We start from the raw sequence: 17399 nt of genomic DNA, 5'->3' as shown, positions 1-17399 counted from the left end.
GGCGCAAAAGGCTGTTTTGATATTGTGTTTATGGAGGATTTTGCTAATTTTATCTGTAGTGCCCTTGATATAAGGAAGGAGGGCCATGCCATTGTTTTCTTCTGTGTCTTGGTTTTTGGGGGGTGTTTCTTTTTGGATTAGCTTCATAACCCTGTTTTGCTGGTATCCATTGGCAATTAACACATTTGAGAGATTCTATATGTAATACATGGTACAACTGGAGCTGCTCCAGAGCCTGGAAACCATGTGGATGAAGCAATACTGGACATTTTGAAAGGGCTTAAAAACAAAGGGCACCAGGAATCTGTATGTTGTTGGGTTCTGCATGATACCTAAGACCTTAGCCAAGCTGGGGGGCAGGGGGGGGCAGGGTAGACTGCCTTAAGGAGTTTGAATTTTGCTTTCTTTTAAGTCAAACTTCACTAAATCACGTGTAGATTTACACCTTTTCTCTCTACCTATGCTTACAGAGTGTCTTGTACAACATGCTACAGTTAAGTGGATATTTTGGTTTTATTGAGAAACTGAACACCCCTAAGAAAAGAATTAATTATGAAGGAACAACTATCAAAAGCCTGCTTGGGCAGCTGGTAATTATCACTCTATTTTTAAGACCCACCTTATTTTGTAATCTTAAGGTCATTTTAAACTGTTTTTAATATTGTGTAGCATTGTGTTTCAATATTATCATTGTGTCCACCCTGGGACCTTAGGGTGAAGGGCTGGTAGTAAGTTGTAATAATCATAATTTGAGGGGGCGGGTTTGGAAATAAAGCAGGGAATTAACAGAGATTGTAAGTCCCATAGGATTGTGAAAACCTCTGCTTGACTATAGGTCTTTCACACCTACTTTATTTTTTAAGTATATTTACATATAGCTTTGAGTACCTTCAGGGTTTCTCGTGGTTTCCCAAGGGTCCTTCAATCTGGGATACGGCTGTTGCAGCATCTCTTGCCAGCAAAATAAGTATAGAAATGTCACAGAATACCAGTTCTGGTCTGACCATCAAGCTGGTTCTGCCACTGGAGTTTCCTGGAACTTGGGAAGTGGGGTTGGTCAAGATGCACTTGGTAAATTGGTAAAGATACAAGAGACTTCACTGTACTATCACTGAAATTGTTATTGAGCCATCCTTTCTTCAGTAGCATAGTGGAAAATTCTAAGATTATATGATAATCTTAAAACTATTCAATAATTATAATAATTTGGGTTGTACTGCAGCAATCACTGCAGACTTCTCTGTGTTGCCTTTCAGCTAGATCTACTCTTTTCAGTGTACATACATGGGCAAATGATTTGGCATGATCCAATATCATCTTTCAGAGTGACTTAAGTTGTGTTTTCCATGAAGTTCCATTGTATGGGACAGAACTGGTATATCTTTCTTTTCAAACTGAAGCACCTTATGTTTTTAGTTGTCCCAAATGCTTAGCTTCGGAGCATACAGTAGCTTAAAAGCTCTCCTTTCGTGCTAACTGGAGGGACCTTGTTGCAGAAATAGTAATAGGTCTTTGACACCCCCAGTGACCCAAGACCACCACCCCATGGCCTTTCTGCACTGGTATTATTACCCAAGCATTTCTGACTTGGTGCACAGCGTGGATCTGATTAGCTTCATCCTTTATGCAGCTCTACTGGGAATTATTTTATACCATGTTCCTGTGATTAGACAGGTTAAGCATAAACTAACCAATACTCCTCATCTTTTTAGTTAATGCAGATTTAGTTTCCTTATTAAGGGCCAAATTAGATGTGACATTAAATGTATATTTGTGTTTAATATGCCGATTGCTCCTGGAAGTGAGAGGGTGATAATTATGGGGATTGTAACAGGTGATCCTCTGTTGTGATGCTGACAAACATGGCTTCTTTGAAGCTCAGATATACACTGGAAATAAATGCCCCCAATGCCCCCTTAAGCCACTTCTAAAAATAGCATTTGCAATCCTGTCAACCATGTGCTAGAGTATGCTTTGAGGAAACGGAGGCTGTCTGGGCTGCAGGAAGGGTATATCTAATGCACATTAAAGAAGAAAGGGGGTTAAGAAAAGAAAAACTACAATACAGGGAATAAATAATCTTAACCATACAAAAAATTAGATGGCAGCTCTACAATGTAGCATCTGCAGTTTCAGGTATAACTGTGCACTGTGGTTTCTTGGATGCCTGCACCCTAGTCTGGCTTCTTCCTGAACTGCTCCCTCTCTCACAATAAGAACATGAGAAAAGCTTGCTGGATCATGCCCATGGCTCATCTAGTCTGGCATCCTGCTCTCACAGTGGCAACCCGGATGCCTATGGGAAACCCACAAGCAGGACTTCAGCACAAGGGCACTCTCCCCTCTTGTGGATCCCATGGCTGCCCCTGATCATGGAGGCAGGGCATAGCCTTCATGGCTAGTAGCTGCCATTAGCTTTTTATCATCCAAGCATTTGTCTAACCTTCTTCTAAAGCCGTCCATGTCGGTGTGGTCACTACTGCCTCCTCCTCCTCCACTACTGAGCAAGTTGCAAAGTTTAACTATGCAGTGTGTGAAGAAGTACTTCCTCCTCCTCTTCCTTTTTATCTGCCCTGAATCTTCCAGCATTTGGCTTCATTGGATGGCCACAAGTTTTAGCATTATGAAAGAGGCAGAAAAACTTTTCTCTATCCAACTTTCTCCATTCAGTGCATGATTTTATAAACTTCTGTCATGCCACCTCTTACGCACCTCTTTTCTAAGTAAAGAATCCCAGACAACTGCAACATTTCCTCACCGGATCTGTATATATTTCCTCATAAAATCTATCCGATCTGCCTGTTCCATCTTAGCATCAAATCCAATGTCCCTCAAGAGCATGCAAGAGTCTAAATGACTGCTTCTCTTCCCCCAAAATGTGAGCATCTTCTCTTTGGGTTGACTTTTGGTGGCTAGGCTGACTTGGGTTCATTTTAATTTCATATAGGCACTTAAAATATTACATTTTAAAGTCTCATTACATGTTTGAAGACCCTAGTTAGGTGTCTTGGGGATGAGATTTGGAAACCTAAATAAATATCAAGGACTATGTGGCTGAGGCCTAACTCACCCCTGTTGGCCTGGTCTTGCCCTGTGGAGCATCGTTCTCCCAAGATCAGAAGGTTGGGCGGAAGACCTCATATAGCTGAGGAAAATGTGGCCTCCAGCACCACAGGATCATGGCAGAAGGAGGCAAATTCTACAGCTGCAGCCAATGGGGCTTTAAAATGAGTCTTGGGTGGAGCTGTGAGGGCAGGGAGAACAGATCAACTGCTCAATGGCATAGCAGTGGCTCTGCATGCAGAAGGTGCCAGGTTCAATCCCAGATAAGGCTGTGTGAAATCCTAGAGAGCTGCTGCCACTCACTGAAGACAATGCCAATGGCCTGACTTGATGAAAGACAACTTCCTGTGTTCCTCAAATGGGAATAGGCTGCCAAGCAACAGGGACAGGGAGATAACTAAGGCCCCTCGTTCCTGGAAGTTTGGCAGCTAGGGTTCAGACTGGGAAGCCAGCCAGGAAGCCCTTGGTCAGAAGGCAAGGCTCTGCTGAGTGAGCTAACCAGTACTTAAGTGGGGAGGTAGTAGCAAAATGGATGGGTTAGCATGGGGAAGCAGAGGCCTTGAAGAGAGGGAGCATAAAGCCAGTGCTACAAACTAGTCTTGGGAAAAATATTCTCCAGAGAAGCCACTGGTTACTGCCGAGGCAGGACTTTGGGGCCAATGTCCAGATCCCCACTGAGCAGGAAGAGTAGGAGCACCCCCAAGTGCAGCTGGACTGGCTTGCCACATTTTGCCATCTGTAACATTAGTAGGTCCAAAGTCTAAAATTACTCAATTGCATCACTGCTCTGCTTGGGCTTTTCTATGTCTACAAGGGTTGCCATCATGGTGCCCCCTAGATGTTGTGGACTCCAACTCTCATCAGCCCCAGTCGGTATGGCCAATGATCAGAGATGAAGGGAATTATAGTCTGAAAAATCTGGAGGTCACCACAATGGCTACCCCATGACAGGTGAGAATGGCAGGACAGGGTAGACCTGTCATGAACTGGCAGGACAACAGAAAAGAGGAAGAGGATTCTGGCGAGGGCTGTAGCCAGGAGTGGGACAAACCGGGTGAGTTAGGGATGGGGAGGGAAAGGTTGGTGCAGGAAGTACTCATGGGGTGATGGAGGATTGGGTGGGGATGAGGGTCAGTGCACAGGAATCAGAGCAGCAAGACCCATCACCAGAGAAAGAGGGGCCCCTATCTCCTTGAACACAGTGGGCTCTGGGGTGTAGGGAGCAATGGGAGTGGCACTCTGGGAGGCTGAGGCAGGCAAGGGTCCACAGCTGGCCAGGTGGGGCTCGCTGGCTCCAGGAGGAGGTGTGTGATTCCTCAGCTGGAGTAGGCTTGGAGCAGGTGAGAGTCACATGCCTCATCAAGCCCAGATGCTGCAATCAGCAGGCAAGGGAAAGCAGAGCTGAGGTGCTGTGACTGCTCAACTGCCCATGTTAATGGATCTCAGCTTGGATGCTCCAGGATCTCCATGGGACTGTGCTTTGGTTTGGACTTTGGATGCATAGATTGATCCTGGAGTGGGGACTTGACATGCTGACTTGCTGCCAGGTAGGCCAGGGGTTCAGGACAAGACCTGTGTCATGAAATCTGAAGATGGGCAGAAGGGAAAGAGCAGAGCACATAGGTCTCACCTTCATCATCCTCTGCTCTGAATTTATTATATTTTGTCTGCATCTTTTTGAATTGTGGTGCCCAGGATGAACCCAGTATTTTCTATGTTGATTAGAACCATTCTATTAATTCCTAAGTTTAGGACATGTATCTTTCAGAGGTTTTTTGGACATTAGGTTACAATGTGGTACTCTCCAGATCTTGTTGGACTACATCTTGCACCATCTGTGAACATTGGCTTTTCTGGCTGGGCTGATGAGAGTTGGAGGACACCATGTTGACTGTCTCTGTTCTGGGAAATGATGTTCCTTTTAATACACCCTAACATGGTGTGTCACAGTGTGTCACAGTGTGTCATTAGTGACTCTTTGTTATCTTGCTATGTGCTAGTGCCTAGTGCTCTCCAGATGTTGTTGAACTACAACTGTAATCATCCCCAACTATGGGGCTGCTGGGATTTGTAGTTGAACATCATCTGGGCATACCAGCTGCTCAGGGAAGGCTGCTCTACAGCCTTTCATGGCATTTCTGCTGCCTAGCTATGCTGGCACACAGACTCGTTTCTATCCCTCTAGTCCTCTAGAGTATTAAGATGCCTGAACTCTTTACAGTCCAATCCTAGCCTGATTTATTCAGAAATAAATCTACCGAATTGAAATGAGGCTTTGTTCAATAAATATGCTCAAGACTGCCCTGTTAAGCACAGCCGATATGATACCTTGGGGACTGCGACTTCCAAAAACACATTTGTGCATAGACGAGGTCCCACATTGTCGCCATAACCCTTCAGATATGCATACTCTCTGTTTTCTGCATTATGTCTGTCAAAGAAGCAAATTGGAGTACCTTCCACGGTAGGCTGAAGGTGAAAAAGGAAACCCAGACACAGTTCGTTCCTCCAGCAGAGGGAGTCTGGATGAATTCCCAGCCGAGGTTGGATAAGGTTATTAAGATGCCACATTCTCTCAGACAAGCACAATCTTCTCCCTCCTGCCCTTGCCCTAATGCCAGCACGTAGCCTAACTGCACTGTTGACGTAAGGCCTATTGAAGTCCTAGCTCCCCTAAGCTGGATCAGTTGCCAAATCATGCAACTGACCAAACACTGACCGGAACAGATATAGGTTGTGTGTGTTGCCCTTGAATTTTGCAGTGGTTTTGGCACAGAACTTACCAGCCCAGCACCACAATTCCTTAGATGAAACACTGATATAGTAATGGGCCCTGTCATCGCTGAAATACAGTCCTATACCTGGGAAGCCAGACCAAAGAAAACCCCCCGTCTCTTCCCTCATTTTCAAGTGAGACAGGAGTACTTTTGCATCAGCCTCTCTAGCTCCTAATTGCTTAGATTTCCCACAAATTCCTCTACAGCCTCAGAATACTAACGACTTTCCTAACTCTAAATTTTAGCATAACTTCTCTTTTGTTCGTCTTCCTTTTTTTTTTTTTTTGCCGTGGATTAGCATTTTTCTTTGCAAGTCTGCTTGAATTATATTTCATATTCACTTTCAAAGGAGTACAGAGTACAGCCTCCAGAATCTGAAATGGTTCACTGAGAGGTAAAAGGGTTAGAACAAGAGAGGATTTAGATAATGAAATGAGAAGTGCAGTGGGAGAATTACAGCAAAGTGGTGGAATAAGTAACACACACCGGGATGGCTAGGATTTTTAGGAAAGGGTTTCCAGTGCAAATGGTGCAGATTCGCTGGCCCATATCTCACAGGAGAGTCAATGAATCTTTTTCTTGCCTGGATATGTGCTTGTGTTTCAAGAACAAGTTCGGGTCAAAGCCTGTTTTTGTATGCACTAAGTAGGTCCTTCCTTTTCATCTGTTAATGCCTTGCTAAGCCATGTAGTAAGATACGCCTTGTTTTCTACAGTAATCTATCCCCCTTCTCTGGGGGATGGATTTGTGGGTGGGCATCCGGGACCTCACTGTGACCCGGCAGGGGGTGGAGTAATGCCACCCACATAATTGGGACTCCGAGCCACGACAAACCCCCCAACTGAACAATCGGGTTAGCGGGGGTGGGGGCTGCTGCCATTTAAATCACAGCATGGCTGGGGGCGACCTCCTTTCAAGGTGGCCGAGTGATGGGCTGCTAATCCATTGTGCTCTGCACGCATGGGTTTGGATCACTGGTCACGAGGTGTGGAATGAAGTGGGAGGAGTTATGCAATTGTGACGGCCAGGCTGCCTTGCATGGTCCCCCCAATGCTTTGATTGTTCAACTAGGAGAGAACAACTTGCTTCTAAGGAAGGACATTGACCTGAACAAGAACATCAAAGAGGACTTTGATAGGCTGCTGGACTTGACGTTAATCTGGTCCCAACTGTTGGAGAGGCGTTGTTGGCAAGATTGCCCCTACCCAGTGGCTATCAACAGGGCCAGGAAAATTGCTAGCCATGCAATTCTTTAATGGTCGGGTGATACAGCACCCCAGCATTACTTTTGACCAGGAGGTCTTATTTCGTACTGATGGTGTTCATCTTTCCAAAATGGGAAATGATATTTGGCTGACTGATATTGTTGAGGGCATTATGTATGTGTTGGTTGCAGGTGTGAAGATGTTGGCGGCGAGCCATTTGGCTCAAGTGGCAGTTAGGTGTTGGGTAAGCCTCGTTCATGGGAGGGGAGGTGGTTGAATTATGTTATAGCTAAGGTGCCAGCAAATAAACATTTCAGTCAAGTTAAACACTTTCAAGAACAGCACCATCACTCTGCAGACGCATAATGCAAATAGACTGTCAGCTACTAAGTTTTTAAATATACAGTGGTTTAAATAATGGGATATTAATTAGCTACTTAGTAATCATTTATAATAGCACCTTTACTGTTCATTATAATCTTGCGGTGGAATACTATGAGGGTGTTCTTGATGGGAAAGGGAACAGGACTCTTGCACCTTTAATAGTTGTGAATATGAGGTCATTTCAGCAGGTGTAGCTTGCATGATCATGAATAAAAGTGCAAGGGTCCTGTCCCCTTTTTTCACCATCACACTGTTATAGCTGTGGCGGGAAGGTAAGTGGCCCCTCTGTGCACTCTTGCTTCCGTCACGATGTCCTGTTGCGCCAGAAGCAGTTCAGTCATGCTGGCCACATGACCTGGAAAACTGTCTCTGGACAAATGTCGGCTCCCTCAGCCTGAAGCAAGATGAGTGTTGCACCCCATAATCACCTTTGACTCGACTTAACCATCCAGGGGTCCTTTACCATTTACCTTTTTACCTTATAGCTGGGGTACCAGAGTCTGTTATGGAATGGTAGGAATCAATAGGCAGCAGTATTTAGATAACATTTGGAGTACAGAATGGAAAATTTCAGGCCAGGGGGAAAATACAGGCTAAGCTAGGCCCTCACCTGGAATAGAGGCTGTTTACATGACAAAATGTGTTGATGGCCCATCCAAGAGAAATCCTTGGGTGTGTGCAAAACAGAATTGCCATGCTTATCAGGGGTGGAGAAAGGTTTAGGATTGAAAACAGGAGAGGGGGCAGGTTGTGCTCAGAGGAAAAATGTGCCTTTTAAAAACTGGGTTAGAATAGCAGCTGGGTGGGGAGGGGTTGCTTGGAAGCAATAAAGGCAGTAGGTAGAAAACCATGTGGTGGGGATGAAGGCAGAGACCATTGGAGCTGACTGGGAAGCCAGGAACAAACGATGCTTCTTAGGATGGCTCTGTCTGCAATGCTGGGCTGCTCTTGCGATGACAATGATGTAAGATCTGCACCCCTTTCACCTAAACTCAGGTGTAAATATGTGTAGTTAAACCATATTAGAGCCTCTGCTGCATCTTGCTTCTCAACGGGAACATGACTCTGGGTGAGTGCCTGGAATCTTGAGCACAGACTGGGGGCAGTACACAACCTTTGTAACAATGCATTCTACCTGGTCGTGTGAAATGGCTTCTTTTCTAATATCCCAGCAACATAACTGAGGATTATGGCAGGGTGGGCATGTTTTCTAGCAAACAATGAAAGAAACCATAATAGCCAGCAGATGGTCTGTGGCTGACAATTCCAACCTGCTTCCATTGACTGTCGACAGGCCCTGTGCAAAACACTTCTGTGAGAATCGGCCCCGAATTCCATGTAAAACAGCGGGGAAGGTTGTGAAGTCTGTTCAACAAAGGAAAGCGCAGTTGTTGCACCCTGGCCCTAAGGAATGTGCAGTCTTTGGCTGCTTAATACAAGGGATTAACTTCCTTCAGTAGCCTGAATAGCTGCGAGGCTGATTGTGCCTTTGTGATTTTGTTCATAATCCTCTCACACTAAATTGCTTTTCCCGCATAAGCAGATAGATCTGAGTGCAGGGGTCCGTGGAATGGCTTTAGTTACCTCAGGATACATCTTTTTACACACACACACGGCAAAGGAAAATGGCCAGAAATTGGCATCCGTTATGCAGGTCATGTGATGTTGCCAAGGAAACTTGGCAGAAGAGGGGGAAAGAGGCACAAAGGAACTTAATCATTTCATAACTGGGGGGGTGGGGGTGTACCAGAGAGAAAAAGCAGAGCCTCCAACATTACACAAGTGACAGGTGGCACTCCTACCTTCATATTAAATATCTATAACCTAGGCCCTAGATCAATGCCTGGCATTTTCAAGCAACTGCCAGGGCCTCAGGAGTCCCACCACTAGGCCTCTCCACACTGGACAGCTGGGCCTGCCTTCCTCCATTTTAATTTTCCCAGTGCCCTGGAGTCAGTACTGGATGAGCTGGTGGAGCAGTACTGCTCACCTGACCTCTGGTTAGTCACATTGCTGCTGCTTAACAGGAGATAGATGGGGAAGGTGCAAGATGGCAGCAAGGTCAGCGGGGTACAAACACAGTGGCTGAGCCAAACCAGTGGCATTGCTGGTGTGTTTGCACCAAGCCAACCTCCCCAATACATGGTACTTGCCCCTCTGCCTTCCAGTAAAAAGCTGCAACACAACTGGACAATGATCAGAGGAGTAGCACCTGTCTGCTACTAGAATGACACCACAGTGAGTGCTCAGGTGCACTGTGAGAAATTTAATCAGTACGTACCAACTACACTGAGAGGAAAGTCCAGGGAACTCATCAACATTTCGCCTAGACCCTGCCTCAAGAGTTTGTGGCCCTCTTCCTGCAAACCTCTCTTTTGTACCCGGTTCTGGTTTCTGGATCCTTGGGTTCTGCAGAAAAAGAAAACCCCACAAGCCTAAAGTTTGCTCTCCCCTTCTGTGAAATATCAGTGTGATGCAGCAGCAAGAAAAAGCTATTGCTATTCTAGGCTTCAGATCATGGGAAGTAATAGCAGCACTCTATTCTGCCTTGGTTAGGCCACACCTTCAGTACAATACTGTGTCCAGTTCTGGGCATCACAATTTAAGGAGGATATTGACAAGCTGGAATGTGTGCAGAGGAGGGCAACCAAGATGATCAAGGGTCTGGAAAGCAAGCCTTATGAGGAACAGTTGAGGGAGTTGGGTATGTTTTGCCTGTAAAAGAGGAGACTGAAAGGAGATATGATAAAGGTAAAGAGACCCCTGACAGTTAAGTCTAGTTGCGAACGACTCTGGGGTTGCAGCATTCATCTCACTTTACAGGCCAAGGGAGCCGGTGTTTGTCCATTCCGCAGACAGTTTTTCCAAGTCATGTGGCCAGCATGACTAATGATAAAGTAAAGGTAAAGGGACCCCTGACCATTAGGTCCAGTCGTGGCCGACTCTGGGGTTGCGGTGCTCATCTCACTTTATTGGCCGAGGGAGCCGGCGTACAGCTTCCGGGTCATGTGGCCAGCATGACGAAGCCACTTCTGGTGAACCAGAGCAGCGCACGGAAACGCTGTTTACCTTCCCGCCGGAGCGGTACCTATTTATCTACTTGCACTTTGACGTGCTTTCGAACTGCTAGGTTGGCAGGAGCAGGGACCAAGCAACGGGAGCTCACTCTGTCGCAGGGATTCGAATCACCGACCTTCTGATCGGCAAGTCCTAGGCTCTGTGGTTTAACCCACAGCGCCACCCGCGTCCCTATGACTAATGATAGCCGTCTTCAAATATCTTAAGGGCTGCCACATGGAAGATGGAGCAAGCTTGTTTCCTCCTGCTCAGGAGGGTAGAACTTGGACCAATGGCTTCAAGTTACAAGAAAATACACATTCCAACTAAACATCAGGAATAACTTTCTGACAGTAAGAGCTGTTAGACAGTGGAACAGACTCACTCGGGAGCTTGTGGACTCTCCTTCATCAGAGTTTTTAAACAGAGCTTGGATGGTCATCTGTCATGGATGCTTCAGCTGAGATTCCTGCATTGCAGGGGGTTGGACTAGATGGCCTTTGGATCCATTTCAAACTCTACAATGCTATGATCATTAAAAACAAATGATACAATGGGTTAAGATATGGGCACTTTTAGATAGTCTGGAATCTGAAACTTGACGAATATGCAATAGTGAACAATCCTCACAACGTCCCCAGTAGAGTGCTTTTGATTCCATACTCGGGACAGCCCCAAGATAGTGGGGTGCCTGTGGTGGAAGGGGAGGTAGCACTCCATTTAGTTCCATGCACAGAAACTGTACGGACTTTCAGCTACCGGTAAATTTTACTTTTACATGGGCTGCCGTGGCTGCACCTGAGGGCATCAGGCTAGCTTAGGGCGGCTGCATAGCAAACACACAGCTCTTCCCCGCCTCCCTGCCACTCCCTGTCCTCAAGCATCTGCTGCCTGAGGCGCCACCAAACCCCAATTCAATGCAGTTAAAATAGAAGTCCCACTTGGGGAGCCTCTGCTTGAAGGCGTTTAACAACATTTCGCCACCAGATGGCGCTACAAGGCAAAAGTTTTGAGGTTGATAATTTTACTTCTCTCTCTCTCTCTCTCTCTCTCTCTCTCTCTCTCTCTCTCTCTCCCCTGTTATTATTCTGCTTATGAAATGCTCTCCCTCTCACCCCACCTCCATCTTACCCTAAACAACCCGAAAAGCTGGGATTCTGGATTAGCCTCTAATTCCCTGTTGTTTTTGTTTCCTAATAAGACAGAGTTGATAGCCGGGGTAGAGGTAGGCAGGCAGGGAGCTTTTGCTGAATTAGTTGGGGAAGGGCCATAACATAGCGATCGAGCATCTGCTTTGCATGCAAGGTCTCAGAGACCCCCGAGGGTCATCTAGTCCAATGCAGGAATAGGGCCTTGAATGTCCCCTGCCTGAAACCCTGGAGAGCTGCTGCCAATCAGTGTAGACAATACTGAGTGAGATGGAGCAATGATCTGACTTGGTCTTACACTGTTCCCCAGGTTCCTATGAATTATCTAATCTAAGGGCAGATAGAAGGGAAAGTCCCATGTCTCCCACCACTCTGTGCATCTCTCCTTAAAGCTCACAAATGCCACACCGATAAACCCAGGCTGACTAGATGGGGTCCCTTCTCACCTTCCTTGTCCAGCTCAGGCAGCACAACATAGAATGGGGCAGGCTGAAACTACCGGGGAATGTTGGTTAGGATCATAGACGGGATCCATCATCAGCAGTTGGATTTTTCATACATTTGTGTTCTCCGGGGATCCAGGAGGGCCTCCCCAACCTTTCAGCTTCACAAAAGCTTTCCGTTTATGTTAGGCTGTGAGGTAGTGCCTTGCTCATGGCTGAGGAGGGATTTGGACCCAGGTCTCCCAAACTCAAACAAACAGAATGTGCTGTGTTTATGTAGGACTTGGGAGGGCGGGTGTGAGGAGCCAGTGGCCCTCTGGATGTTTTCGGGCTTCCTTCAGCCCCAGCCAGGATGGTACATGGTCATGGATGCTGAGAACTGCAGTCCAGCAAAACCTGATTATCAAATTTTGATTGGGTTGCTAATCTCATTTAGCAATGGGTAACAAGGAGCTGTCCCCTCATTGGATGCCTGATCTCCCTCCCTCCCCCCCAAAAAAAATTATATTTCTTTTTCCATTCCATGATTCTCATGAGAGTTGCTAAGACAGAAGGCAGCCCCCAAACCATACCATTTCACATACTGAAAGAGACAGTTTTTCCAAATTTGGAAAATCAATACCAATTGGCAATAAATAAATAAATAAATAAATAGACAATTGTAATAAGATGCCTGCGGCTCTCGATATGGCATTTGTCTGGAGTTGAAACACAACCGATTCATTTCATGTTACTATCACTAGCAAATCTCCATTATTCTAATTGATGCAAGTTGTGACTCCCAGTCAGTGTGAGCTATGATTGCTTGTCTCGGCATGGGAAGTTGATTTTGTGGTCCTGCTGCAAAAATTATGCGTATATGTCAAGTTGATAACTGCTTTCAGAGACCTGCTGAGACCCTGAGGTACAGCTTGCCCACAGCAAGAGCTGTGTCCCTACATTCACACCATAGAGCAGCCAAATAGATGTTTCCTGGGAGGTGGAGCATTAAAGGCAAGCCAGCATGGTGTAGTGGTGGAAGTAGAAGCTGGTTGCTCAGGGTTCAAATCCCCACTCAGCCATGAAGCTTGCTAGGTGACCTTGGATCAGTTACTATCTCGCTAATAGGAAAACAGGAAAATGCCTTAAACAGAATCAGATCGTTGGTCCACCCAGCTCAATGACTGCAATATGCTATCCAGTGTTTCAGATATAGTACAGTAGCCATGCCACCCAAAATTGTGAATTTCATGGATGGGGTTCACCTAACCAGTGCCATCAGGGGAAGCCCATGCAAAGATTTGCCCTTGTGCAATGAGGTTTTCCCCACTCTCCTTCCCCCACATGCCCCCCAAAAACTGGCTCGGGGGCATAATTTTGTCTGGCTTATGAAGATGGAACAACTGGAAGATGTTGAATTCCAACCCACACATTCAAAGCACATTATTTCCCCCAGAGAATTCTGGGAATTGTAGTTTACCTGTCACAGAGCTACCATTCCCAGCACCCTAAGACATCCACAGTTCCCAGGATTCTTTTGGAGAAGTCATGCACTTTAAATGCAGGGGGTGGAATTCAATGTAGGCAACTACTCAGGTATATGAGCTAACACTTGTTCATGAAATGACTTGTTGGTACCTCCCATGGATAGTCCGTTGCTCTGCGTCATGAACAAACAATCTTCCTAGCAAAGGAATGGCTGGCCAGTAGCTGTAACAAATTCAATATTTTTTAAAAAAAGATGGCGGCAAGGGTGCCCGTCACATTTTCTTGCAGTGCAGTCCTCCTAAGCGTTTTTATTCCTTGTTTATTCCATTTACTCCAAGCAGCTCAAGGCGGCATAAATGGTTCCTCCCTCCCCAGTTTGTCTCACTACAAATCCCACAAGGTATATTAGGCTTAACAGAATATCTGCTTTGCAGTTCTAGATTCAATTGTCGGGGAAATGGAGCAAACTGCTGTTTGCCTGCTGCCATCATGTGGTGGGAGGTTCTAATGTTTGCTGTAAATCATCTAAATGAGCAGAGGTGATCCCTTGCTGTTGGCACCCCCTCCTTACTTCCACCTGCATCTTCCAGCTCGGGGGGGGGGGCTCTCTTTCATGCTGATGCCATCCATTATTTTCTGCTCCCTGCCAGCATCTCACTCCGCACCTGAACAAGTTACCTGTTTCGAGTGCCAAGTGGCAAAGATCATCGCAGATGCTGCCACCTCTCCCCCCCCCCAAACTGTTGTTTGACTGCACCGTGTTACTTCACACAGAAGGTGGGGGGTCCTGGTGTTGGCAGCAAGAGGAATCAACTTCACCATTGGAGTTGGCTCTTCGCAGTGCAACTTTCACACTGCTGCCAAAGTATCTCCAAAGGGAAAGAACTCAAGACAACAAGTTCCCTTCCGCCAGGAAAGCAGAATCGGGAACTGCCACATCGGATGAGTGCTGTTGCGGCTGTTCTTTCCAAAATGATTGAAAACAATTAAAGCTCACAGCCTTCCTCTGCAGTTCACAGCTGCTGCAGGTGATCAAATACCACTAGGAACATAAGTGCCGCCTCTCTGCTGATGTGAAAAGTAGAAGTGCGCATGAGAGTCTCATTGAAAGCAGCAGAAATCAAGGGTTCCTCAGTGTGTGGGGGACCTCATTGCGGAGCGGTGCTCAGAGTGAGACGCATGGTGCGGCATCTAATTACAAGGCAACGGTGCTTCATCCAGAGCTGAACAGCTAATCTTGCGAGCTCTGTTTGCTGGCAGGAGGAAATGTCACAAGATGATGTTAGGGTGACTTTCCTTGAACAGAAAGGTTTGCCACCACAGAAACCGCTTTGTTCTCCAAGCAGGCTTCAGGGGTGTCATTGCATACCTCGAATTTGCTTTCCTTAAGATGAAGGTTACTGGACACTGCAGTGTCTTTGTGATATAGGGTGGAATTCAACTTAGCACTGTGGAGGGGGCAGTGATGCTCATGGGGAATGATGGCTAATTATGTTTGTTCACGGAGGACATTCTCCTTGATGTTTGGGAATCAACCTCTCTCTCTTTCTCTTTCTCTTTCTCTCTTCTGCTTTTGGAAGAGAGAGTGGGAGTTCAGAGAAACAGTTTTAGAGGCACTCTCACAGTTTTGAGTTTGGAGATTATAAATAGAGAAGCACATAGAGAAATTCTGCCTGCAGTTATTTAGAAATGTAGTGCAGCCTTCGTGTCAGCTGAAACAATTGTTTTTCTGGTAACCTGATGCAGGATCAGCTGTTTTGCTACCTACTGCAAGAGTGGTTGTTTTTCATCTTACTTGTTGTAAATAAAACAGATATGGGAGGGAAAATCCCTAAAAGCAAAATCCTAATTCCTCCACCCTGATGCTGGTGACTGAGAAGGTTGTGGGCATGCTCCTCCACTGGCCTACTAGTGGGAAGAGGGCAAAAAGACCTACCACTGGCAGTTCTCATGCCTGTAGTAGAAATAAGAAAGCTCTGAAATGGTGGGTTGGGAGCAGGGTACTGGGGGTTTGGATCTGCTGGATCCATAGCCTCAAGGATCCCAGAAGGGCCCAACCCTTAGGCCCTCAGCTGTGCCATAGCGAAAAATTGTGAAGGGCCTACCCACAAGCACACACAACACAAGGACTTGGAATGCGAGAGTAGATCCACAGTGTTGCTTGCCCTGAGTTTGCTTTGTATGGCTCCAGTATGTCCTGTCTCTATCGAATATATTAAACTGTTTCATAGATGCTTGTGGGCTTTTCTCCACTCAGGGAAATGGGGAGTCTGTAGCAATATGTTGCAGGAAGGTAGAGAACCTTAAGCCTGGGGGCCAAATGCCGCCCTTGAGGCATCTCTCTGTGTCCTTTCAGACTCTCCTCAGGCCACATCCCTCAACAGCCCTGCTTCACACTCCCCCCCCCCCCCCCCGGTGTTTTTGCCTCGCTGGAATGTGTCCTTGAAACCTGATAACACTTCTTGCTTCCCTGGACAGAGGGGTAAGTATCTGTAGAAATTAGCCTACTGTACAAAGCTAAAATTCCTTGCTCCACACACATTGCCTCCCAATGGAATGTGGCCCCACAGAAAATGAAAGAGAAGGAAATGTGGCCCTCAGACTGCAGAAAGGTTCCCATCACTGTCTTTGCAGGACTGATTTAGTGATGGAAGCCCCAAGTTAGGTCAGTCATGCCACATGGCTAAGTTGAGGGTAAAACTGGTCTCATTTTTATCATGTTGGAAAAGTTTGTGTGTGTTGTGTTATATCTAGGAGGGGGGGGGTTGCCAGTTGTGTCTTGTTGTGGTTTTAGTGTAGTATGGTTCTATTATTGTTGTTGTTCTCATTTTATGTATACAGTGTCTAGGAGATTTATTTTATGAGACATATTATAATCACAATAAATAAAAGACAGGTGACCAGACAACAGGGAGCGAAGGCAAGGCATGTGTATATCTGCTATTTGGCAGATCTGTTTCAATGGAACTGGGATGCAGCAGCGCTTAAAAAATTAGCATCTGCTAACTTGTACCATATGTTTTTGCTATGCAAACCTCCTGTCCTAAGCATACCGGAGCTGAATGTCATTGACATCAATATGTCTGAGGAAGTGCTGACATTTTATTGGCAAACACCGCAGTTATGAAAATGCTGTTCTCTTTGGCAATGAACCACAGGCTATTTCCTAACAATACTGTCGGCTTGATGTATTAAAAACAAACAGTGTTTGGGGATGATGGACAGTGTTTGGATCCACAGCCCCCATTTGAAACTCGCCTATAAGCAGATGGGCTAAACAGACTTTTGCTGTCACATGACATAAAGAGCAGTCTGTTGATACTATGCAAGGATTTTTATTTTTTTTGCAGCATTTCTGTTGACTTTTATAAAGAAAAACAAAGCAGCATTTTCAAACTGTTTCATTCCCAAGCGGCTGATAAAAAAGATCTGTTAGTAGCAGACGCCTTCCTGAAGCTTGGAAGCAAGAGTTGGCATCAGATCAGATAGACCCAGACTGTCCTATAAAACTGGTGAACAATCTAGCTTATTTTTGCACTGATCTAACAGGCAAGACAACCATGCCTTACTGACTGAGTGGGATGCATGTTTTGAGTCAGACAGGAATGGTGAAGTCTACTCACCGACCAAGATGATGATGATGGTGATGATGATGATCTTCCTCCCCCTAAATCGAGGAGTCAAGGCATCTTGCAGAACCTTCTTTTATCCAGGAAGAACAGGCACACATTAAAAACAAAATAAAACAAAACAAAACAAACACACCCGCACCCAAAACCTTGGACAATACAGGTATAAGAAGGATTTGTCAGCCCAAACAATTGCCTTCACTTCTCAGCAACCTTCCCATAGCCC

The sequence above is a fragment of the Podarcis muralis genome, chromosome 1, assembly GCF_964188315.1.
Source record: "Podarcis muralis chromosome 1, rPodMur119.hap1.1, whole genome shotgun sequence".
In the NCBI taxonomy this organism is placed as follows: Eukaryota; Metazoa; Chordata; class Lepidosauria; order Squamata; family Lacertidae; genus Podarcis; species Podarcis muralis.
The sequence above is the reverse complement of the archived record's forward strand: the minus strand, read 5'-3'. Positions refer to the sequence as shown.